Raw genomic sequence first — 25788 nt, forward strand, 5'->3', positions numbered from 1 at the left:
CTGCTCTGATTTCTTCAGACAACAGCATCCTGGTATAGTGCAATTTAAAACAGGCATTCTCTACTCCAATTTATTCTGGAAGCAAAAGGAGGGAGAACAGCCCTTGACACTGGGTCAAGGGCTGAAGTTCAGCAAGTTGAATCAGCTCAGTGTGTGGTCAAACCACCGCCAGAGCTGGCTCACGCAAGAGAAGCAAGGCCTGAGCTGGCAGCAGCAGCCAGGGGAGCCAGGCGCCCCTTTTCAAGAGAAGCTGCAAGCTGTTAAATCAGCGCAGCCATAACATACAGCTCTGGTCGGCAGGGTTTTTTTCCAGCAGGGAAAACCTTAACGGATTAATTTTAAACAATTCATTTTATTTTGACAATTTGCCTCCTACAAACACTTGTTGATAAAGAGTTGAAATCAGCTGTATAAATATATATACATATAAAAAATATATAACAACACCACAAAGCACAGTGATACAGAAAGCTTTTCCTGGGAAAAGGCCACCACTCCCACAGGCATCCTCCTCAGCCTGATTACATGATTCCAGCAGCTGAGGAGCAGCCTCATTCCTCACAACATGGACATGCACAGCCAAGTTAGGTGTTGCCTGAAGCAACAGAGGAATGAGAGTGGCATGCAAGGGAGCAAGTCAGAAGCAACTGGGCTTTACAAGATTACTGGTATAGGGATCTCTTTCCATCTATAACAGACCAAGTCACTAAAATGCAAGTCATACAAAACACTGTTCTCAATTTCAGGATTATTTCTTATCCAGCCACAGCAATTCACCCAAATCTAAGGAAGATATTTTCCTGGCTGGTTCAAAAGACAGCCCCTCATTCCACTTTATATGCTGAGGCAAAGCAATGCTATAAAGGTACCAACATCAGGACAAAAAGTGCTATGCTCTCCCATAGCACAGATGGATAGCGATAGGCCTAAGCTTTCACCTAACTTTTTACAAGACTTGCACCAACCTGTTAAGTTTGGAAGAAATGGACTACAAACTTACAAGAACTGTCTTTCTTGAAACAAAATAATGGAAATTTCACTAAAGGTGAGCAAAGAATACTGCCAAATGAGAGAGAACTGGATTTTAAGCAGACTCGCATTTTCAATCCCCTTTATTTCCCCCTAAAAGCTTCTTTCAAAGCAGTGCATTCCCATGAAAAGTTTCCATTTTGACAAACAAGTATTTTCAAAGAAAAAGGTTCTGTTGGAAAAATTCCTGACCACACTAATTGACAATATTGCTTTTACAGCATTACCATAGGCTCACTTCAGCTATGTGTGGCCTATAGCTAAATACAGACTTCAGCATTTGGAGCTGTCAGTGCCTACCACTTTGTCTGCTCTTAAATGGGGAGGTGAACACACACATAACTTCGTGAACTAGGTGCTATACACAGTACGTGTATTATACGTACAGGGCCTAGTACCGCATAGCTCTAGTGACTTGTTCCAAACCGTAATCTTAGCCTATGTCTCATTTTTATAGGGCTGCTGAAACTAAGAAACACTTACAAGCACGGGGAGAGACTATTAAAGGCAGAGGTCTCTCATATAAGCACAACATGCGATCGGATAATATTGTCTGGATTAGCAGCTTTATAATTTAGCCAAGCCCCAGGGCTACAATTATCTGGTTGCATTAAACTGAAATCACCTGCAAAACCTCACAGTGAAGAAGTCCTTGGAAGTGTCTAATCTGCTGGTTTACACTTGCAAGAGAAAACAAAATACAGCAATGGCAAAGAGACGAACAAACATCACAGCGCGAGATTTTCCAACTAATGGTTCTAATTTTGCTTCAAAAGAAAGGTCTTTCCATCACTTTTGGCTCTTGTTCCTACACTTTCCAAATATAGTAACACTAATATAAGCAAAGAATAATAAGATAAGAGTCACAATAATAGTTAATACTAACTTGCACCTGGATAAAACTTCCCACACTGTTAGTTTTGATGCAGAAAATCAGCGAGGGCAATTCTAAGGCCACTGCTGTAGAAGGAACCCAATTTGATGCGCACTCCTCTGATCCCTTTGGCCCCAGAACCTATTAATAATTTGGAGGGTCTTAAACTACATTGTGATATTAAAGAAGCACTTTTCAAAACTACTTCTTTGTACTTCCACTATTTTCTCCTAGCCCTTCACCAAAATGGGAAAATGTTACAGGTAGTTACAAATAAGCAGGACAGCTGTGCCACAAGTATTTAACTAGTACCTGAGGGTTGTGCTCCACAAAGCTTCTGCAGCCTTGCAGTAAATTAAACCAAAAAAAAAAGAATGATCATTTTAAACTCTGAAAACCTACCATTTCAGGCATTTAGTTCTGCCTGTCTACATTTCCTTCTGATTATGCAGATGGACATGATGAGCACATATCTTCAGCTGCTGTAAATCAAGTTTTATCAGGAGTTTTCCTAGAAGAAAACTATTGAGTTGACGGAATTATACTCGGGTTAAATTGATAAGAACAAACAGTTCCATCACCTCAAAATCGTGGGGGCTAGCAGGTTGCCTAAAAGATTGCAACTGCTCTGCCCTAGGAATGGCCATCATCCTCACGCATGTAAGGAGAGTCCTGTATTTTAGGATAGTGCATATACAGTGAGCTACCTCTAAGTCTTCTACTAGCAAAAGACACTTATTGGAAGAAAATTGCTATATAAACGTAAAACCGTCAATAAATTCATGTGGATGAACACCTAAAGCTCATCAGACAAGGCAGAGTGGTGTGGCTTTGCTACATATCATGGAAAAAGGAGCTCTGTTAAAAACCAAATAAAATGCTAATAAATACATAGAAAGTGACATTTGAAGAACTACTCAGGTAGTACTGTGTGGGAATTAATGGTACTATTTTCACTGGCGATCTTTGCAAATCTTCAGCTATCTTATTCTCTAGGCTGGAACATACAAGTGGGAAGAAACTTCTAACTAATTTTCATGTAAAGTTTAGAGACAATCTGGAAGATGTTCTTTAAAAAACTAACAATGAAATTTGAAAAGACTTAAAGTGAACTAATTGATTTTGGATTTTATCCATGTTGGAAGCTATTTTCTGATATAGTGGTGGGGAGAAATGTTTAACATGGATATGGCTGTAAATGCTACTAAACCTTAAATTAAAATCAAGCATTTTCAAAAATTAATTTCTTTCCTGAAAAGGATTAAAATAATTTTATTTTAAAGGCAGTTTCACTTGACTGCTGCTCTATACTTCACCATCCAGTTGTGTATTTGTGTCATGACTTGCAAAAGCTTTTCAAGGCACAACTAAATGTACTTTGAACAGATGGGAAAAGGTAATGCATGCCATTTTGTCAGGACAGAAACACGCCGATTCTGACGCAAAAAATGACATAGTGGTATATTGATTTTACATACATTTCCATATGCTTAAATAGCTCCAGACTGTATAGTACTGAAGCATTTGTTTTTAAATAACACCATTTAGTTTTTCCTTCTTTTATCTGCCTGTTATCAGAGTCCGTATTCCATTCCAAATATAACTTCTTGTGTATGCAGTAAAGAAATAAAAAGATTCAGCCTTCCGAGAGTCTAAACATATTGACAAAACAGATAATTTCTAAACAAAACCAGAATTCAAGAATTCAGGCCAGGATAACTGCCTGATGATTTTCTGGCTACTTAACCCAACTCAAGCCTTCCTTGTAGTCTTTGGTGCCCCAAGAGCTCCTTTCCTCGGGTCCACATATTCAAAACTCCATTTCTCACTCTCCAAACCAGCTTATTTCCCCCTCACTAATCTCTTGGTACCTCAATGAGGCAGACTGAGCATATCCTTAATTAATTCTCTCCTGGAAGGTTTAATGCCTGCCCCCAGAATGGGGTGTTTCAAGCAAATCCCAGGTGCCCATTACTACAGGCGATGGCCACGCTCCCTTCGCTGCAACAAGTTCCACTAGATGTATCTGTACGCACATTCCTAACTATACAAAAAGCAGTAGAGTTATCCTCTACCTCTGCCAGACACTTACTCAATCTAATTTCTCTTCCACAGTTCAGTATTAGTCTTTCCCTTTTACTCTCTCTGTATTTCTGACCTCAACTGCAGGAGGAAAAAAACACATCTCCTCTGGACTACATAAAACAGTTCAATTTAGGCCAAGCTTCGCTGGCAAGACCCTTAAGCTAACTCTATGATTCGAATCCAACTTGAGCTATAGCTCAGTATGGTAGGATTGTGGCAATGACATTATCCTCTGTTTAAAGCAGAAAAATTGGTCGAGTTAGATCAGCTAACTTGTTCTAGCTAAGCTCAACCTAACCATTACCTGCTGCCCTGCTATCCCAGAGAGAAGTGCATCAATAGCGACACACGAACCAGCTGGTTCAGTCTAGCAAGGGACTCCACAAGTTGCTTAATCCCAGTGAGCTGTATCACACAAGTTCCTGCTTGACTCAAGAAAGTTAGCTTGAGGCTAACTAGCAAAGAGACTTGAAACTTGGGAGCTTCCCATTGAAAGAGTGGGAAGAATACTTTTAACATAAGCAAAACAACTTATTTTTCTCTCAGCTTGGGAACAGCTGAGCCATTTTGGCTGAAAATTTCTTAAAAAAAAAAATCTATTTTTTTTTCAAAAGTGGCTGAGGCAAACACCCAAAATGGAAAATATCAGCCAAAGCTGAAATCATTTGGCAAAGATATAAACAGCTGAAAAGCGAGTTTTAGGATGGAAAGTGTCAAGCAATCTTCAACACAGACAAAACTGCCTGCACTGCACACTGCCTATTTCCCAGTGATCCTGTGATCATCAGGAACAGCGGCTTCTCCACCAGCTCTGTGACGCTGGGCCACAGCAGGACCGAGCTTAGGGGACATGTTTCACTCCTTTCACCCAACTCCCTGCCGTAGTACTCCATGCTATATGATGCCATGGAAGCTTATGGCTTAGTAAGTCAAAGAGGGATAACTACCAACATACAGGAATTAGCAACAAATTTATATCTATAACAATAAATAAAATCATAGGAAATTAATGAAGGTTGTATGCTATCAGTATCTATGCTAGTAGGAAGAGTTTGACAGTCCAGAAGGTTATTTCTAGGCCCAGGTTCTTAAATAGCCATGAGTATGCCAAGAGTTTTAAGAACGCTTCCTAACAGCACGTTTCCAAAGGTACATAAATTGCTGTGTAAGATAAGCCAGTGTGCAACTGCTAAAGAAGAGTCCCATGGGAGAGGACTGCTCCTGATAGTGGGTTTTCAGATCTTCCTCTAAACCTGTTGAAAAGGGGCGATGAGCTAGACAGACGCTGGGTGCAAGTTAGAACAGCAAAGCCCTCAGCACCAACCGTCTAGGAGCAGCAGCCAAACAAGGAGACCACAGTCAGTATTCACCACACAGAATCCATCTTTATTTGCAGTGAGTTTTGACTATTACGGTTTTTGTGTAAAAAATACATTCATTTTTACAGGTAATTGTTAGCCTTGAGCAAGTGTAGCTTACAATCACTGGAGGAAAAAATTTGCTTTGGTGAATTAAAATCATGAGGTTATTTCACTAGAAATGCAAGAAAGCACAAAGCTAAAAAGAATTAGTAAGTGAACATTTTTTTTCCCCTCCTTTTCAGTTAGTGACATGAAAGCTCAGGACCACTTATAAATACCAAATGAGATTTCACAAGTTTACATGGTTGAGCTTTGAACTGAGAAACATTTTGGAGTGCAAGCCAAATACTCCATGTTAAGGAAAGAAAAGAAAAAAAAAGAAAGAAAAAAAAAAAAAAAGGTTGACCATAACCTGAGGCCTTGGCTCCAGCCAAGTGCCTGTTGTTATGAAAGCAAGGTACTCCACACGATCTAATCATAGCACTAAACCTTGTTACAAGCCCTTTTACAGCTCCAATATCTGGGTTACATGGGAACACGCTGGAGAGCCTCCTTGTACTATGAAATAAATGTCATTCTGACTGGCATCCTCTCTTCCAGCGAGTAATTTCCCTCTGCTGATAAATCGATACAGGAAAAACAAATGAGCGCGCACAATGGGCACACTGAGGATTACATTTTTATTCATTTCAGAGCCCCTGCAGCAGAGTTTTTTAAACACAATAGCAGAAAATGATGCACTTGAGTGGAGGGGAAAAGAGGAGAGAGCGCACCTTACAGAGGAAGAGAAAAGGAAAAGAGCAAGAAAGGAAGAAAGGAAGAGAAGGGGAGGAAGAACAATAACCTCAGAATTTAGAATACAAGTTTAGATTTGAAAGCCTCTAAAGTTCAGGGTGGTTTGGGGTTCAGTTTAGTTAGGCTCCTTTGTAAGTTCCTGTTATTTGTTACAGCAACAATAACTTGCCTTTTTTACACCCCCCCCCCCCATAATTTTGATCTTGACTATTCCATGTTTTGCTTCAAGGAACCCTTTTTACAAAAGGGGCTGCTCCTTCTGCCACAGAAGCTGTACTGATACAAACAGGTCACCACCAGCACTGCCCACATCTACAACATGCTGTACCAAAACAGTTATGTCAGAAGGCATATATTTGCTATAGGAGAGATGCAATTATAGGAAAACATGCTAGAACATCTGGACTTCAGGGTTGCAACTCAGGGAACTGATCCAGCATCCAGTGGGGTCAGGAAAGATATTTCCAGGGACTTGTAGCAGGCTCTGAATCAACCCTAAGGTAAGAGACCCAGCCTGGTCACCTTTAATTATATATGTGCAGCTCTGAAACTTAAGGCTGGGATCCTCTCAGGCTTTTGTAGATAAGAAGCAGAAGTGAAAAGGGTTAAACTGCTTTTTCCCCCAGGACACTTAGCCAAAGAGGGTACAACCATGGGTTTACATATGTGCAAACCCAGAGGAAGGAATCCAAGGTTTTGAGAAACTGTCTGGCAAGCACAGATCTCAAGATAAACTGAAGAGCAAATCAGGACACCAGTAGCATGAATGAAACTCCAGGGCTTTGGGTGTTCACCCAGTACCTGTGAAAGGCCTGACTGACAGCTCCAAAGACTGGAGACCTCTACATGCCTACAGGAGACCTGGCACTGGGACAGCAAAGGAAGAGAATGGTGCAAGATGCCATTGCATTACAGCCTAGCTCTGACTTGAAGGAGATCCACTCCAACGGCAGGAAGTCCAGAGGACATCCAATCCTTTGCCCTGAAGAGGGACAACCAGCAAATGCCAGTAGGGCTTTCATTTCATGACTATATATCCACCTGGACCTGGACTGAGGAGACAAAGCACTGCACATTTACTGCCACATGACTGCTGGTTTGTGGCCACTTTCAGTCACAACATGCTCTAGGTTTGAATCTGCAACCTCAAGGTGAGAGGCTGTTGTATCTCATTACTAGTTCCTACGCCTCATTAAATTTGCATTTATTTGGTTCTCAGTGTTAGTGGTTTTTACAATGACCAGCTAGAAATTAGAGAAATGTGCCTTTTTCTTTCTCTCTTAAGTCTTAGCACAACAGCAACATAATGCAAAGTGAAATCCTTTTACAACCCTGGGAAGGCCAAGATGTGTGCCCAATAAATGTAAGCAGACATGATATCCTTTATAATCACAGCAAGATGAAGATGTGAACTGAATAAATGCTTTAAAAACATCATAGATTCTATTAGATGCAAAAGATTGAAGCGTTAGGCACCTTTTAGCTCAACTTTCATTTAATTTACTGCTTGCTGTACTGTAGTCTAAAGGGAGTGAAAAAATCCTCTCTAATTTTTTTTTTCCTTTTCATGAGCTGACCAAGGAGATGAAATCTGGGTACTTTAATTACCATTCAGAGCCAAAGGCCTGGCCTTTGATATGGAAATCCCACTTCAACTCCAGCTTGCTGCTGCCTTTCCCTGTCCCCTTCGCCTTCCAATCTCCCAACATGAATTTTAAGTAGCCTTGTCAACACCTGATGGCAAAAGCTAACAGAAGCCTGTGCCACCAAGTTTGCACTCTTGTTTTTCTTCAGGAGGGAAGCACCGAGGGGGAAGGGACAGGAGGGACTGAAACAGGCCAGGCCCAAGCAACAGGATCTCAGTGTCTTCCCTTTTCTCGTCAGTGTGGCGCGGGCCTTGCTGCACACAGCAGCTCGCATTAAAGGGCAGAAGAAAGAAGCTGGGGGGGGGGGAGGAACGGATGAAAGCTGTCATGTACAGTTACCCTGTTATTGTCATCTGCCTGCTGCATGACTCCCGGCTTTTCTATAATTATTAATTGCACTTGTCAACTGTCATTAACTCCTCTTTAGCATCCCTGTCTTGGAGTAATTAGACAGAACAGCCTCACTGCACTCATTGTTTTGAGAGGCCCCTGAAAGAGCCCAATGGGCTCTGAGAAGAGACAACCATCATTAATACAATAGCGTACCTCGGCGTTAACCCTTTCACAGGTGCACGAAGCAGAAGGAATCAGCTCTCCTGGCTCACCTTTGCATCGCCAGACTCTGGTTCTTCCTTTCCCTTTTACGATTCCTGTCCGAAGATTCGAAAGCAGCTCGCAATTTCCAGTGCTTCGGTTTGGGGCACCCCGTCTGAGATGCTGTCACAAGGCCTGGTTTTCCAAGGATGGGCACTCAGCATGCCCTAGCTGTCAGCCAGCACCTTGTCTTCCTGTCGTGTACCCAGCCCTGAAGAGGAAGGGACACCAAGCCACTGGACCGTTTATAAAATTATGGTCTTTGTGTTTTACCTTTTTCTTCTAAGCTTAGAAGTCCACAAAAAAAGTGACTGTGGGATATCAGTCATCTTTGATTCTCACTGACTCCCCCGCCACCACCCTTTAACTGAGCAAAATGATGCAGAATATTTGGTCTGATTGCTAGTGCTGAAAATTCAGTCTGAGATCTGAAAGTCCACCTTTGCTAGGCTAGCACGTGGGACAGTAATAGCAATGAGACCCCTGACAATATGCTTCCCTTTTCTAGATTATGCAATACAGCTGTCCTGAAATTTTCCAGCTCCCAAACCCAGTCATCTCCATGGCTATTACACAGGTATGAGTGACGACACAATCTGGCTAATGCTCGGCATTTACTTAGCGGCTGCACAGACTGTGCATGGCAGGCAGTAGAACTCTGTTCACTTTCTCAGATTTGCAATGCTAGAAGGAGTAAAAGCTTACATATGTGAATAAGGTACAGTAAGAAGACATAATTCTGACCACATGCAGAAGGGACAAATCGTGAGTGGGAAGATACTGTATTTGTGTCATCTGTCCTGAGAACAAAGATGTGCTTCATGTTGGAAGCATCAAGCTGCTGCTGGAAAAATAAACAAAAAAGTACTCACTCTCAACTTTTCTTTTTTTCCTCTAGTGCCTGACTGATGGTTGGGGATAGTAAAAAAAAAAATTGGGGAGGAACCAGAGCATCCTGTTGCTGCAATAGGGAAAACTTCTGCAGTTCTACTCTTGGCTTATTGCTTATGTTAACCAAATTCACTCCTCTCCAGCTAACCCACTGTCTTTTCTAATACTTTGTTTCTTTTCAATTATGATGTTGGAATTCAAGCCTCCTAAATCAAAAAGGAAAACCAGCTAGGCGATGGCCAGATTTCATTCTAGTTCTGCTTGGCAAAACTGAGGAGCAACAAGGCTACCGCATAGAGCTGTCTGCAGCCTCAGGAAGACAATATTGCACAATCACACTCACAAACCCACAGCTGGGAATGGAGGGAGTACAGATTTTCCTGTGAAAACCCAGGAAAGACTTGTATTCACAACCAAGAAGCAGCTTTGCCAAACCTAATCACATGAGGTAACATCTTCAGTACCACTATTCCTTCAACAAATCATTTTAATAAAACTATATTTTCCTAGTTTTAAATTGAAACTTAGAATATTGAAGAAAATCTGCTTTCCCTGTCTGTTAACCTACCTGCAACAAGAGAATTTTGTGAGAAGCTCTTTGCCATTAAATTTTCCCTATCTTTTCAATGCTTACCCAACCAGGATCAAAGCCACAAATTAATGAAGCAAATATATTCTAAAACAGAGCTTCAGAATCATAAAATGTTAAAGAGTTTTATTCAGAGCTTCACCTTCTTCGGATCTGGCTTAGTAGCTTGTGATTTACTGAAATAACAGTGAGCTTTGTATAAAGCCATGTGGAATATATTTATAGTACATATAGAACCAGAAAAATCTTTCATAAGCATATGCATCAGATTTTTGGCACTGCGCATCCTGCATCAGAAATAGGAATTTGGCCATAAATGTGATCAGCAAACACTTCTTTGCCTTCCTCTATTGTGGCTATAATCAACCAATGCAAAAATTACTACAATGATTTTTCCACAACAGGGCCCAATTCAGCTGTGTGTTAAGTACCATCACTGATTAAATCCCTTCAGCAATTTTCAAGATGGATTTCAGCCTCCCACAGAACTGGCCCTGTCTTTTACAGTTACTCAGTTGAAGTCAAATCTCACTGTTACCTGATTAGCGAGAAGGTCTGCTAAGCCACCTCTAAATTGCACACAATGTCAAACTTACCTAAAGGCCAACAGACTTACTACAGTTTAAGCATTTTATTACAACATCCTGAATGGCTGGTGATACTAGTTCCTCAGGTAAATAATACAAATAGGAATAAATAGAGTTTACTTTGTTAATGGCAGATGTTCATCCTCACCTTCTTACCCAAATACGATCTTGGGACAGATGTAAAACAATCCTGATTGCTGTCAATGGAGGCACCCTAGGATAAAGTTGGCTTAACTCACTGATGATTTCAGGCCTTCAGCAGGATCTGCTGAGACACTTTTGGGATTCTGCCAGGAGCAGAATGCAGTGTAGCATTACCTCCAATTACTTCAGAAAGGTGAAAAGCAATAGGTGTTTAACAGCCGTTTTAGTGTGAATTCATGTGCTTTCTGTAGTGAGCTACTGTCACTAGTATTTTGATGCACGGTTGGGAAGTTTTGCCAGTTTAAGAGTGCAGTTCAGTGAGCAGCTCTTTATCAAATGGATTCAGCTGCAGATCCATGCATTCCTCTAACTGTTAACACCTGACCCCTGCATAGCAGATATTCCCAAATCACTCTGAACCCACAGAACTCCTCCTCCCACCCATTTTACAGATCACACTCACTAAAGAAGCAATTAACAGGAGTGAAGCACATACAACATGTGCACAACCTTAACAAACACACCAATATCATTAGAGATAATAAATTCTCTGTTCCACAGTCTCTCCAATGAAGACTGCTCAAGTGATGATTAACCAACAAGCTAAGTGTTCAGCTGTGATTTCAGCCCATTTTAAATGGTTTGTGCTCACGGCAAACCAAAGCAGAAGATTAAAAAAACTCCCCCCAAATGGAATAAAAACACAGTTAAATTACCATCTTTGAGGGCACTATAGCAATAAGTAATATCTTTTTATACATATATACATATATAATAGACCTCAGCCAATCCTTCGAGAGGATTACTCCAACACTTTTGACTTCAGAAAGACTGAAACTGATTCTACTAAGAAAGCAGCTTTAACCTAAATCAGAACTCACCTCTCAGCCAATGAGAAATAAGCTTTTTCAAAAACTTGTAGTTCCTAATAGTTATATGGGCCTTAATCCTCTTGGAAACAGTTTTAGGTCATTATTCTGCGAGTTATTAGGTTGGAAAACAGCTTCTAGGCAAATGATACTATTCACAAACCTTTTACACCAGAAATAATGGTTGGATTATTTCTGCCTCAAAAGTAGTCTTGAGGTCTGATTTCGGATTTTATTTCGGGAGTTCCTGAGCAAAGGCACTGCTACTTGCTGTTAAATAATAATACCGAACAATTTAAGCACATAAAAGTAATTTTATAGGGATTATAATGGCAGTAATGAGAGCAAGTTTGGATTTTAAAATATTATTTTTGACCTCCATTTATCTCCTGACTCCCATTGCTGTTGTATGCGTCCTGTTGTATGTTTCCAAGGGTATGTGACTGTTCTAATGTTTCCCCAAAATACCAGTTTCAAAGGCTTTTCAGACATCTTGATTATCTTTCCTCATGTCTTCTACAGGGCTATTCCTTTTCCACATCCATTGGTGTCTCACAGCAATGAAGAAAAATAAAAAAGGATCTATCTTGAGATCTATTCCTTGCACAGCAGATCACAGAAAGATGACCACACGCCTTCGAGTACGGGAGTGCCCCTGTTCCCAGAGCCTTTGCAAGAGTGCCTGCTGTTTCCACCAAGACATATGCTTTGCCTTCAGCTGTCAGTGCTCTGCAGAATGGGCCAGCTGAGGAGTCACCATGCAGCTGAGCAGTCAGCATAGGCATCAGACAAGCAAAATCCTCCTGTGCTTGCATATTCAAGAATTATCCATTGAATTCTCCTCTTGAGCACAGCAAGTAAATGAGAAATAGGGAATTCAGCCCCCCCCCATCAGTTTCCTTTTTCCATTTCCAAAAAATTAATATGTTATACATGAATTTTCAGCAACAAATGGATATTTAAAAAGTTGTTAACAATGGAATCTGACCTTTTTCTTCTATTATATTTTCTTTGTCTCTCAACTCTCACGCATGCAATGAAAAAAAAAAACCCTCATCATGGAGCTAGATCAAGTTGACTTTGCAATCCTGACACCACTTACTTAGTTGTGCAGGTCTAGATTATTTAAGAGATCTCTAAAAGACCTTGGAGTCTGTGCTCACACGAAGTTGCGCCTGAGAACTTGAACCCTGCAGAACTGCAAGCACTTCTACCAGCCTCTCAGCATCCGCTCTCGCTGGTTTTTAACATGCACAGACACTCAGAATCCAGCCCAAAAGTTTTAATATGCCTACTTCTTAAATATGACCTTAAATGTGATAACTGTAAAATGTACTCTAAGTTATTTCTTCCTGTAAAAATAAGCATAGACTCTCCTGAAAAGCTGACCATTGCTCCAGTTTATAGTGAAAATCATAAGTAGAACAGAAAAACAACATCGCTAACAGTAAGTCCACAGACATTAATCTGTGCTGTGAATATTGTTTCCTTCATGCAAGCCCAAATACTGAAATCCCAATGGTGATCCCTCAGGACTTAGCCCCCACCACTTTCCACATGTAACTGCATAAACCTATCAACTATCCACAATTTTTTCTTTTTCAAATAAAATAATCCAGTCAAAACCTTAGAAGCCTTCTTGTTGTAAACTAGTTATTAGTAAATTCATGTCCTTTAATTCTTACCCCAAAGGCAGCAATTCTATTCTTTGCAGAACAAGGGAGTCATACCTCGTTGAAGTAAAAATTCAGCATCACAAAAACCACAGCACAAATAAAGAGCAAAGCATCTCTTACTAAATGCTTCACTGAGGAAATGATATCACAGAATCAGGTGGCATAAAGGATTCTGTGGTATTACTTTCTGAAGTATATTAAAAATGTATTAATTTGCCTAGATGGGATCATCATCATTATTGCTCAGGAAAATTACAAAAAAAAAAAAAGACAAGACAAAAAAGGCCTTCTGAGGTAATCAAAAGTTAAAGAGATGTAATATAATTAAAAAGAAGAAAAGAAAAAAAAATGTTGTATTTGTTCTCCTTAGTTATGTTAGGAATAAAAAACAAAACTAATGTAATAATGTATCCCAGCAGTTCAAATCTTCTAATTTATGTAGAATGGATTATTACTTAGACAATCTGACCCTGGGCAAAACTTCCTCAGTTGAGAAGATTTACAATCTAATTATGCAGGAAGTTCTGCTGAGACAGTTTGGGTGCAATGGTCTTCTATTACATTAGCTTAGCTAAAATAGCTGCTTCTTTACTTGCTTGGTGTTCCAAGCACTCATATGAAAAGAGAAAAAAATCTTTCATTTGCATCCTTTATTTCCTTTTAGTTTTTCTCACCGTTACCGTGTGCAGAAGCACTCATTCTCAACTGCAAATAGCAGCAATGGACTTCGGTTGTTAATGTCAAAGCACGAGCTGCCTTTCAGGCTTTTGCTTTGGCCCCTGTTTAGTGAACTGACTTTAAAAGGACCATCAAAGTGCTCTTCATAATTTTTACAATGACAGTTGCTGGGTTATTTCTCCCCTCCTTTATTGTAAATGCCTATATGGAAAGCCTGCAGCTGAAATCTGTTTCTGTATGCTTTCCTCTTCATCCTGCATATGCAAAGCTAAGTTATTCTTTGTAGGGTGGCTCATAGATGTTTTGTTGATGTCCCTGTCACCTGAATATTTTTAGTGATGTATTTCATTAGATTGAAAAAGATCCCTCAACACATAAAAAAAGTGAGAGCTTTACAAGCCATAGTGTCAGAGAGGAGAATATAGGAAAGTTGGATCTAACACATAATGTAAAGTATCTTTTTCACTAGCAATACTGTGGAGTGTTGATATAGTTGAATACACAGACTTGTCCTGTATTAGCATAGCTGGGGAAATCGGTCCTTTTTTTCTTTACAGCGAGTGTTTTGATTTCAAAAGGTCAACGGATCATGTCATGGCCTTCAGTCTTGATAATTATCATGCGTAGTAATGCACATTTTTATCTACAGGTGGCAGACCTTTTAAAATCATCTTCAATCAAATTCATTATAAATTTTTGTTGATACCACCACCCACATTAAAAAGTAAGGATCTGTAGCATGAAGTTCTAATTAATGCTGTTCAATTTAGAGGACAGATTTGTCAACGAAGTGGCTCACTCGCAGAGGCTGGTGACCCCTTCTCAGAATGAAAGCCTTAAGGAAGAAGAAAAACAAAAACAAACAAAAACAACAACAAGAAGTAGCCCAGTACATGGTAAGCTTTTATACCCCCCCCCCCCCCAAAAAAAATCATTCAGCAACTTGGTAAGACTGCTTTTTTCTCTTAAGTACAAGTTTCACTTCCTTGGTTATTAAGCACTGGTTGGTAAATTAGCAATTTCTTGTTTGATAAGCTTACTTAGATGAGGAAGAAATGCAAGAATTTCACAACTGACTTCTGGCAGTTAAAAAGAGAAAAGTGAATCATAAAACTTTTTGTGGATAAATCAATCATTTTAAAATGCCATGATTTAGACTGTGATCTCATATGTATTTAAGGTCTCACTAAGCAGAAAAATGCCAATTTACACAAGAAAATTTCCTATCAATCTGATAACCCTGCATTCAGACTTAATCAGAAGTTTCACCCTGACAAGAACTGCAGAATAGCCCACCACATGTGGACAAATCCATATGGAAATCAAGGCGGCTGTCCCACAGTTTTCATTTCTAGCTGGCCCTAAATCCTTAGATACATTGGGCCTGTTTCTCTCTGGCCTTCCATACCTTTTCCTTATCCCCTCCCATGAAAACTAGATATTAGTAGCATCTGTCACTCCAGCTGGATTTAGATTTATATTTTGGTAGCATTTTCCACTCCCCTTGTCAAGGCACAAACTATACCAGAACACACAAATACAACAGGACCCTGGTCAAAGCAGGTGAAGCCTAACCCGAGGATAATCAACATTGCACTCACAGAAATCACAGAATCGCTGAGGTTGGAAGGGACCTCTGGAGATCACCTAGTCCACTCACTCAGAAGCATTTGACATGTCCCACTCTTCCTGAAGTCAATGACAACAAGCTAAAAAGCACACTACCCTCAAGGAGGTGCTTGTCTTTGAAGCCTTAATTCTACAAACATTTACGATTCACAGCAGTCAGGTTAAGCACAAAGACTACTAGGGGATCAAGCTGATGCATTAACTGTGGAATTACCTACATCTAAGTCACCTGTCAGGCCAACAACAACGTTTAAGTGAATTGCTCTCCAACTACTTTCCCTAGCATAAAAAAAATGTCATTTTATGAAGTATTTGTAAAAATGTAGTATTTAAAATAGGTATACTTACAAATCAGTCCTAATCAGATATTGCACACATACCCAGAAGTTTATAGCAATTGGGAGATAATTTTTGTCTTGCCAATAAACTTTAAAAAACAAAAAAACAGAAAAACCCAAATCTTTCAAACTCATCTTTCTTAGGTTTTGAATACATTAAACTATAACTGCAAAACTGCTTGAATGAGTACCAGAAAGTATGGCCAAACTTAAAATAGTTATACATATACTGGAGAATATCCTTATTTACTTACTGATATGCCCCCTCCTCCCCCTCTTCCCTAGTCCAAAATAAGTGGGTGAGAAAAATTATGTACACTAATGTCTTTTGTGGTAACCTAGTAACCTTCTTTTTCTCCACAAGCTCTTCCTTCATACCACACAGTCCCATACTGCTAGCCCTCCAAAGTGATAGCAGTACATCTTTATATGGTTTTGTTTTCCTACCCAATGCAGAGGAGTTGGGGTTATTTTCAATCTTCAGAAGCTTGTAAACAGGATCAAACAGGAACCCGGTCATCAGCAAGAGGAAGGCTAGAAAAATAAAAGCAAATGCATATCAACAATTTTATTTTAAAAAGAAAATGCACCCAAAACATGAAACAAAAGCCTGGGCTCTGCTAGACATCCCCCCTCCCCATTTCTTTTCATTTAGTTCGTGAACTCTTTTTTGCAGAACAGAGGCTGGTGTAAATTAATGTGTGACCCAAAATACATCACATGCAAAAGCTGCCGTAGCAATATGTAATAGCAAAAAAAAAAAAGTAGACATTATTAGGAGTAAAGTGGCATCTATTATCATCATAAATCAATATGAAGCTCAAACTAGCAGAAAGAGAGGACTATACATTCCTGTTTCTCTCGAGTGTAGAAAATGGCTAACCTGCACTCATCGATTCTGCTTTTATACCTTCAGTATCACATTTGTGCACGCTGAGAGGTTTTGCATGGTCAGCGGGGCGAGTAAGGGAGCAGGAGCAAGAAGCCCTCGCGCCCCAGCTCCGCTTCTAACTGCTGCCCTGGGCCTGGGAGGGTTATTCACAGGCTTACCCTGTGATTCAGGTGCAATCCAGAGACCCTACAGTCGGAGTCCAATTTCCCACCCGGCCGAGGCAGCGGGGTTTCGCTCCAGCCACTACTGGAGGCCCCGAAGCGGGACGCCGGCCGCGGGAACCCCCAGCGCTGCGAGAGCCGCGCGGCTTGGAGGGGCCATGCCCCCGCACTTCTCCTGGCATGCGTTGTGCCTGCGGCCGCTGTGGTTTTATTCCCCAGCCCGAAAGGCGCTGCAGAGGGTGGGAAGCATTTTGTGCCATGGGGACCCCTCTGCAGAGGCCAGGGACATCGGTGCATGGAAGCTGTGGGGCTGGGCTTGTCGGTCCAGTGGCCCTCACTAGGCACAGGTTCCTGGTTCCCGCCTTGCACCTCAGTTTACCCAGTTTTAAAACTGGGAAAATAAGCTTTACACCACTTCCAAGTGCACCTTGAAGCAGTGATTTGAAAATACAAAATATTTGATACTGTCATTATTTGGCTGTATCACATGAATGCAGCTACAGAAGCAAGTCTGAGACCACACTTGTGACATAATGTGTCGCATTCACACAAGTCTAAGACCACACCATTTCAGGTATCATGTATCTGTCATTTCAGTCGTGTTTTGCATCCAAGATATGCATTATTATATTTTAATGTTATAAATTAATATTAATACTAATCTAGTCTAACCAAAACAATTGATTTGGAATAAGAAACATTGCTGAATACAAATAAATAAAAATTCCGTTAAAAAAAAAAATCCAAACTCTGAAATCAATATTAAAATACAAAGCCAGACACTTTCCGCACTGGTTTAACCCGACAGAGTTACTTTGCCAGCCCTACAGCTCTGATAATACTCAGCGAAAATGAGAGGCACATAAGATGACTAGCGAGAACAGGCTGGAGCGTACAAAAGATGACTATCCCTGGTTCATACTGAGCTCTGCATGCAAGCAAAACTTTGTGAGGATAAAACTTGATTTTCTGTATTGTTTTTGAGCAATCAGCTGAACAAACAGAAATGCGCTTTCTATATTTTTGTATATAAATTTCCTCAAATGTGAAATTGTGCTCTTAGCAAGGTTACTATCTATGTGGGTTTTTCAAATAAATGTATGTTTAAGTAAGGAAAAGAAAGAAAGTCAAGTTCTGTAGGACCCATCAGACTACCTGGTTAACAGTATCTCAAAGAACCAGAAAATATAAACTGCTTAACTTATGCTTTGGACTGGTTATCTTATTAAGCATTCATCAACTAATTAGCACAACATCAAATTTGTCCTTTATCTTTCTTCCCTAACACATTATTAATTCTATTGACACCATGGGGAGCTGAGAAGCCAACAAGCCCCACTCCACTCATTCATTCCTCCTCAGGATCAGACCCCAGAATAATCACAGAGGCTAAAGCTAGATAATGTCAGGTGAAGATCAGACCTGAAAGGCTTGTTTACAGTAATCAAACATTCCCATGAGTTTGTCTTTCCCTGCAGCCTAGAAACAAGGCACAGTGATACCCCCCCCCGCCCACTCCACAAGTAGAATTACAAAGAAAAAGTAATACTAATTTCATTTATTTTTGTATTTTCTGCTACAATCTTTGATCGCCGAGACTATTAGCTCTCATAATCCAGCATAACCTTTCAGATATAAAATATTGCAATTACAAGCATCTGTTGGATTGTTCTGTGGGCTAAAAATCAAATGTCCAGCCCACCACACAACGTGCACAGAAAACACAACCATTTACAGTCACTGTGACTCGCATTTCTCCTCGTTTCACCCGTGCGGTGGATAAAGCTGCTTCCAGTTATGCATGACACAGTGCACTATAGAGAACAGAATGAAACACAGAAACATGAGGTTTTCTGCTTATTCTTTCATTTTTACATGAACTTGCTGAGGCTTAGGGCTGTTAGTTCTTAATTCCTCAGGTCTTAAGCCTGCCCATTAAGGTTGAGGGGAATTAGTGGAGCAGCATTAAAGGGAATTGTGTTGCTACATCTTCTGTGCAACTGTTCTGCATATGAGGTCTTCAGAGTCATGGGCTGTAATCCGGCAAATTTTTATTCACACTTTAAAAACTGAATGCATATGAGAAAAAAGCATAAACGCTTTTTAAAATTCTGTTGTCTTCAGAAAGACCCTTCCTTCCACTTCAAAATGATGGGTTCTCATTTCACCAGCCAAAATATGATTATTATATGGGCCTTTCAGAATACTTCTTTTGACCAGGTGAACTAGGAAGAATCAGAAGCTTTGGTTATTTTTCCTACTCCAAACCAAAACAATCAAAAACTAATCTAAACAGAGGATAAAAAAAAACTTTTCTGCTAGAAAAATACCAGCAGACTTGTACAAAATTACCACCTCTCTGTCTATCTGTTCATTACCTTTATGGTTGAGGAATAAGAGACAAGTCTGAAGGTTTTCTTTTTCTTTTACTTTTTTTTTTTAAATCTATTTGCCAACCAGAGTCATTTATTCCCTATTAGATAAAGTATAATAGGCTATACCGAAAGGGTCACTGGCCTTCCATTTAATGATATTGCCAGCACCAATCTACATTTTCCCGACAGTGTCCCTCAACACAGAATAAATGGCTGATCTCTTCACAATAACAGCTGATTTCTATTTATTAAGCTAAAAAGGTCACCATTTTCTACGGCTGGGCCGCCCTGCACTATTGATAATTTTATGCATAAACAAATGGCAAATTTGTGCCACATAAATATGCATTAGCAATTACTTTTTCCTCGGGCAACGCTCGCCGCATGCAAATGTGTCCCTCACAGGGCCTGGTGGCTTTTGTTTTAGCTCTTCAACAGCTAAACAAAAGAGCACAATAAACAGTTTAAAAATTGCCAATCAATAGGAAATGCAAATACAAAGGTAAATGGCAAGAAACTTGCCCAAACAAATAAAACTAAACCAAAAAAGCAAAACAAAGATCATATAGAGGAAAAAAAAATCCATAGCAAGGACTACCTCTTCTCTCCTGAAACACATTTTCACCTCTATTTTATTTCTTTTCTGTTTGATATGGAGAAGGCTAAGGTACTCTTCACACTGCAACAGTCAGGCTGGTACTAAAGCAGACACCAGATGGGGAAACACAAAAAGTACACACAGGTTGAGTAAACACTGAAGAGGACCCACACTCAGATCCAAAGGAAGGAGGCAAAAGAAACAGTGGTTTAGCTTTCTGAGATTATACATTGCCATCAAGGATTAATTTATTTATTTTAATAAAGAAAAGCTACATGTGAAGTTGCTGAAAAAAACTTAACAGATGAAATACCTCTCTAAACAGTGATTTGGGATTTTATTAATGGCAGTGCACAGAAAGTACTAACTTATTTGTGCTTATGAACAGATAGCTATAGCAACAACCTAATGAATGATGTCACTCAAGAAAGTGGAGCCACATCCCATTTCCTTCGCCTCAAGGATATGGTCTTCCATTGTCTTCCACCTGGACGACTCATTTCAGATGCAAGACCATGGTTGTATATAAGATGCAGGATAATGGTAAATGAGACACAGATACTAAACCAGTGAGAACAGGGAAACCAAAACTGATGATTTTAGGGGAACTGATTGATTGCTTAGAAGTCCCCCAGGCAATAGAGAAGTTTCAGTGCTTTTGAGAACGGTGAGAGACACGTAATTATTATTGCTTGTCAACCAGCTACTACGTGTGGACAGTGAATCCCGTTCAGTAACTCGGTAACAGCAGATTGCATACAAACATATGCCAAGGCCAGCTGTTGGACCCATCCAAGCAACCAGCTTGCCTTCTCCATAACTTTCTGAAAGAATAACTGTTTTTCATGACCAGAATTGGGAAATGAAGAGTGGCACGAAACATACCCAGCAGAGTAAGTTGCACCTCATTCTACAAATATTTATGAAAAAGACAAACTTAAAAGTTGTGGGCTTATTTTTGAAAAAATAATTATTTCAACAGAAATTAAAGAGATTAATCATGTGCTTCAAGGGTTTGCCAGACAGGGGCTGTAATACAGCAGGTAACCTACATACACTAATTTCTAAGCTATTAGCAGCCAATGTTTTTAAGTTTTAATGAATGGGAAGGTTATCTTCAATGTAAAAATTCAGCAGTGATCCTAAGCTTCTTCCACCCAGCCAGCCTTCACAGATTGCATGAAATATAGTATAACCAACAACCTAATAAGTATATTTTTTTCCTCTAATTAATTCAGTTAATTTCTTGCCTTTTGACTTCCTTGTTTTGTGGCTTGGATGGTTTTATAACAACACTTCGAAGTATGACATTTGATTCTGATAGTGGCTGATACAGGGGATAGCAACTATTGTGCCAGTGCTAATTTGTTTTAGCCTTTCTCATCCTAAAAGCACCCTTATACATGGTCAAATATAGGAGAAGCTATACCAACCACAGGACAAAACATATCCTCATGAAAGCAAAGTCATAATTTCAGGCTTTTATCCAACAGCACTCCCACACCAGTAGCACATTTTAGCCACAAATCCATAATCTTCAAAATCTCTAAACAACAGTTTATAAAATGATCCTTACAACAGGCTAGATTAAGATACATATTATTTTTATATATGTGTGTATATATATATATATATACACATATACATATATACACACATAAATAACCCCCTCCCATCAACCCTTTTTCTTCCTGTTTTTTCCATTATCACACCCCCCCACACAAAAGATTTACTGATAGCATAATTTGTACAGCACTTCCTGCTTGGGAGGTAAAGGGTACATATCCCCCAAATTGCATACTCTTAACAGAGAGCATCTTCAGCCAGACACCCTGCCTTGGAGCTACTCAGCAGCTGCTATTTAAACATGCCCAGGGAGGCAAGGGGTGCCCACCTGACAGCATATACACTGCAAATCCCAAAGAGTGCAGAAGTGACACATTACAAAATGGTATGAAAATTTCTGTGAAGTTAAATGTGATTGAAAGACCCATGATTATACACAAAGCTCTCCCAAGGTCGACAACAGAGTAGAAAAGGCATGAGCAGGTATGCTAAAGCAAGATCAAATAAATTGTTTAAATGTCACTGCAAAGGTAGTTCTCACGAATGTCTCTATGGCCAGTCTACTGCCATTAACATAGTTAGACAACCTGTAATAGGAAGAAAATTATTACTACATAAAATATTACTGCAAAGAAACGCTGCTGCAGAATTGAAATGAAAAGATGTAGCTCAGTCTGCTAATGCCCATCCCACGTGTGTGAATGATGAACAGTGGAGAATGAAATGACTGTTAAAACTCCGTTAAGGAGTGTATTTCAACTAACATACATGGATTTTTCTATACCGGTAGTACGTTTTAACTAGCTCTGATGGGGCTATTCACGTTAATCCCCCAAACTACTCTGGTAGGACTATCAAATCAAAACCTCCAGAAAAGATATCAAGAACAGTCCATCACCTATGAAAGTGGATAGTGGTGTCTGTGTGAGAAGTATGTAGCTCAAGAGGATGAGATAGGAATATAAAAGAATATTTTGTTAAATTGAAGCTCTCTTTTTCTCTCCCCCAATGAGCTCAGTTTCTACTCTTCTTTCCTAACCCCCATTTTTTATGAAGAAAATTATTGTAGCTAGTGGTTCAAAGAAATCTGTGGGGCTTTTTCTTTACTTTTGTTTATCTTTATTTTTAAGAAGTGAGAACTCATGCAACTGTAATCTGCATAGAACCATGCATTTAATATCATGGATTTCATTTTTCTTTCTACATTGTTTACAGCTTCCCTGAAAAGCTAAAATTTTCTGATAGAAGTATTCTATTTCTTACATGATTCCACATGCAAGAGTGATGTTAAGAACTGTAATACTGAACAGAGCTGTCACTGATAGTATCTACATACTCTATTTATATATATGCTATACCCTTGGAAAAAGACAGCTGGATGATATACAGATGTTAGCACATCTGTATGATAGGCTTTTAGCATGATTTAGTCATACCCCAATTCTTTTCGTGACATGATAGATATTTATTAGATCATTACACATGTGCACACATGCCCACACACACACACTAACCTATGAGGACTGAAAACAGACACTTTTCAGGCATTACAAATTAATCCCACCCTTGCTTTCCCATATTAAGTATTAACACTTCAAGTTGTGTTCTTCTAATATGCTACACTCCTCTTCTTTGAGTCTCTACTCTTCTGATGCTTTCAGTTGTTTTGAACTCAGAAACATGGGAAAGCATCAGTGAGAGGTTTAGCATGAATTAGTATTCAGAAAATTAGCTTTTTTCTTAGTGAAAGAAAATGTGTTGTTCTCCCTATCTCCTCCTTCTTCTCACCCCCCCTCCCCCCAAAATAACCAAAACTTGTCTCTGCAATCAATCTAGCGTCTGAAAAGCAAGCTGGATTTCTTCTGCCTCCTGCATTTTCACTACCAGTAATAGCTCCATGATTAAGACTCAGCTGACAGTTCTTATGCCACAGAAGCTGAGAAAAATCCAGTTCACTCCTTCAGTAAGCTGAATTGGTCCTGTAGTATTGGGGCGGGGGGTGGGGGGGGAGAAGGCTTTCATCAGTCAGATAAACAAATCTGATCTGAAGACATCCACAGTAAGGAAACGTTCCCTTCTCAAAGCTACAAAAGCATCCATCATGGGCAGCTACAGACTCTTAGCAGACAACAGATTTAAGCATTCCACTCAAAATAGTAAGAAAAATTCTGAAGGTTTCCATATGAACCCAGCAGAATTGACCAAATGTATCCATCTGTTCGCTTTCATATAAGCAATATGTATGCTGCCAGTATTGGACCTCTTCTAGGGCAGGGCCCTGGGACTTAAATTACATCTGCCACTTCTCCGGTTTACAGCAGCCTCATCAGCAAAGCATGATTTTTATTTTTTTTTAAAGCCTCAAAATAGCATCCTGAGGAAACACACAAGAAAATGACTGTTTCTATATCTCCTCCCTTTTCTACCTGATGACTTTGCCTCAGTACCTAATATTAATATCAAATGTGATGTTCTGAGCTGAGAAACATGGAAGCATTTCAAGAAAGCCTTTTAGTGTCTCATTTCCATCTCCTTAGCTCAGAAGGGACTATGTCATAAGCAAATTTGAACACCTCCAAGCAACTCATCATGAGACCGTCCAGAATTGAATTAGTTACCTCACCTCTATTAAAAATGCCAAGGAAGCAAATCTCCAACCCTCCTCACAGTATATAATCACAAGTACAACAGGCTTACTGGATCCTCCAAATATGGCTGTATCTTATATACCCCAAATGATTTTTTTTTAACATTAGTTTGTTTAATGTGAATTTTTTGAAAACTGATATTTCTAATAATTTTGATACAGTTTAGCTTATTTCACCTATGACGATTTTTTTCAGATGCAACCATGAAAATCCACTTCCTTGAATGCAAAGCAGCATTTCTTACTACTGTAGCAACCAGTAAGCACAAGCAACTCCACAGTAAAAGGCAAAGTTAAATTTAGATAATTCACTAAATCTCTAAAACAGTCCTCTTTAAAGGACAGACTCTTCTTCAATCTACACTGTAAACCTATTACACAGTTTGCATTTCTCCCCAAATATTTGCTATGAATATCAGCAGGAAATGCACTGCTACTGGTCATATTTCCAACATCACTTCACCAGAAATGCCCCACTCCTAATTGGGGATAGCTGAATATTAAATATTTTATATATAATAAAACAAATGCGGTAGCCAATACTGTCTCAACAGTGGGTGCACAAACTGAAAACCTTGAATAGCATTACCATTCATCACCTAGCCACATGCATTTTATTAGGTTGTCCTAACTGTCAAGTGACTTAGCTTAAGCCATTATTGAACAGCCTTGAAATATGGCTGCAGGAAGGTGACACATTTGTGACATGCCCTTCACTATCCACCTGAAAGTCGTCCAGGTCTGGGGGAGAGGGGGATCTCAATTCGCACGCATGCAGGAAAGATCTGTTGAAAAACACCATAAGGGACTGACTGGTCTATTATGTTAAGCATGCTTCATCCCACGCAGCCCTGCATGCTAACGCTACCATGCCAAGTATACCTGCTTCACCCTAAGGGCCCCTTGGAACAAGCCTTTCCTCCAACAGCTCTTTTGAGTTATCAGAAACCTTCCAAGTGTTAGAAATGAGCACTGGAAAGCACTAGAAAGAAAGTGAAACCTCATACCCTACTGCTTCCTTCCAAATCGTAAAGAAAGCAGCAACCTGATTTTACGAGAAGACCTAAAAAGTAAACACAGAAAAGTAGTATGAAGGAAAGAGCAGCAATGAGACTTGTAGGAGCTGAGGAGCAAGACTCATGGGTGAAGATAAGCAAGCCAAAAATAAGTTAAGACTACATAGCAGAATGAGTCAGATCTGCTGAGGACACTCAGTGTCAGAGGACACTACCCCCAGTATCTGGGAGTAAATACCAGACTTCTGACCAAGTATCTCACGTTCCTCTTAGTGGCCAGTACCTTCAGCAGTAATAGCCTACTAACTAGCAATTACTCCACCAGCTCAGGTGGCAGTGATCTATACTGAGTATCTGTAAGTAACAACACCCTGGTGACCTAAGTCAGGAGGAAAGGCCAGTAGAGTTCCACATGATAGAATTCTGATTTTTCAGTTTTACATTTAATAAAATTATGACACTACCTACAAAAATGTTCATGTTAAATAAGGCTGAATAAAAGCCAGCATTCAGCAGTTACAAAATACTGTGCTTAAGATTGTACAGTCATTCCTAATTTACTCCTTGAAAGAGTAAGCTAAGATGCATACACATGGTGAAACTCTAATTATATGATCACATTCCAATTTTTTCTAGGATATCACCCAAGAAGCACTATCTCTGGGAACAAACATGAGTTGCATACTTAAAAACACAGTTGCCTTTTGGACCATAAAGTAATTCATTGCAGGTACTAGAACATGAGTAT

At 39.7% G+C, this 25788-nt stretch overlaps 1 protein-coding gene across 4 annotated transcripts in view; it reads right to left on the reverse strand.

The window, feature by feature from the left end:
- The window catches only part of SOX5 (SRY-box transcription factor 5), a 487372-nt gene extending 471076 nt beyond the window's left edge, over positions 1-16296 (reverse strand). For 3 of the 4 annotated variants that reach the window (XM_067306163.1, XM_067306169.1, XM_067306144.1), the window contains exon 1: positions 16233-16296. The gene's annotated coding sequence lies outside the window, so the exon portion shown is untranslated. The remainder of the gene's footprint in view (positions 1-16232) is intronic. The other variant, XM_067306150.1, reaches the window with a different exon arrangement.
- Positions 16297-25788: the final 9492 nt, after the last annotated feature.

Source organism: Apteryx mantelli, chromosome 1 (genome assembly GCF_036417845.1).
Source record: "Apteryx mantelli isolate bAptMan1 chromosome 1, bAptMan1.hap1, whole genome shotgun sequence".
NCBI classification, from domain to species: Eukaryota; Metazoa; Chordata; class Aves; order Apterygiformes; family Apterygidae; genus Apteryx; species Apteryx mantelli.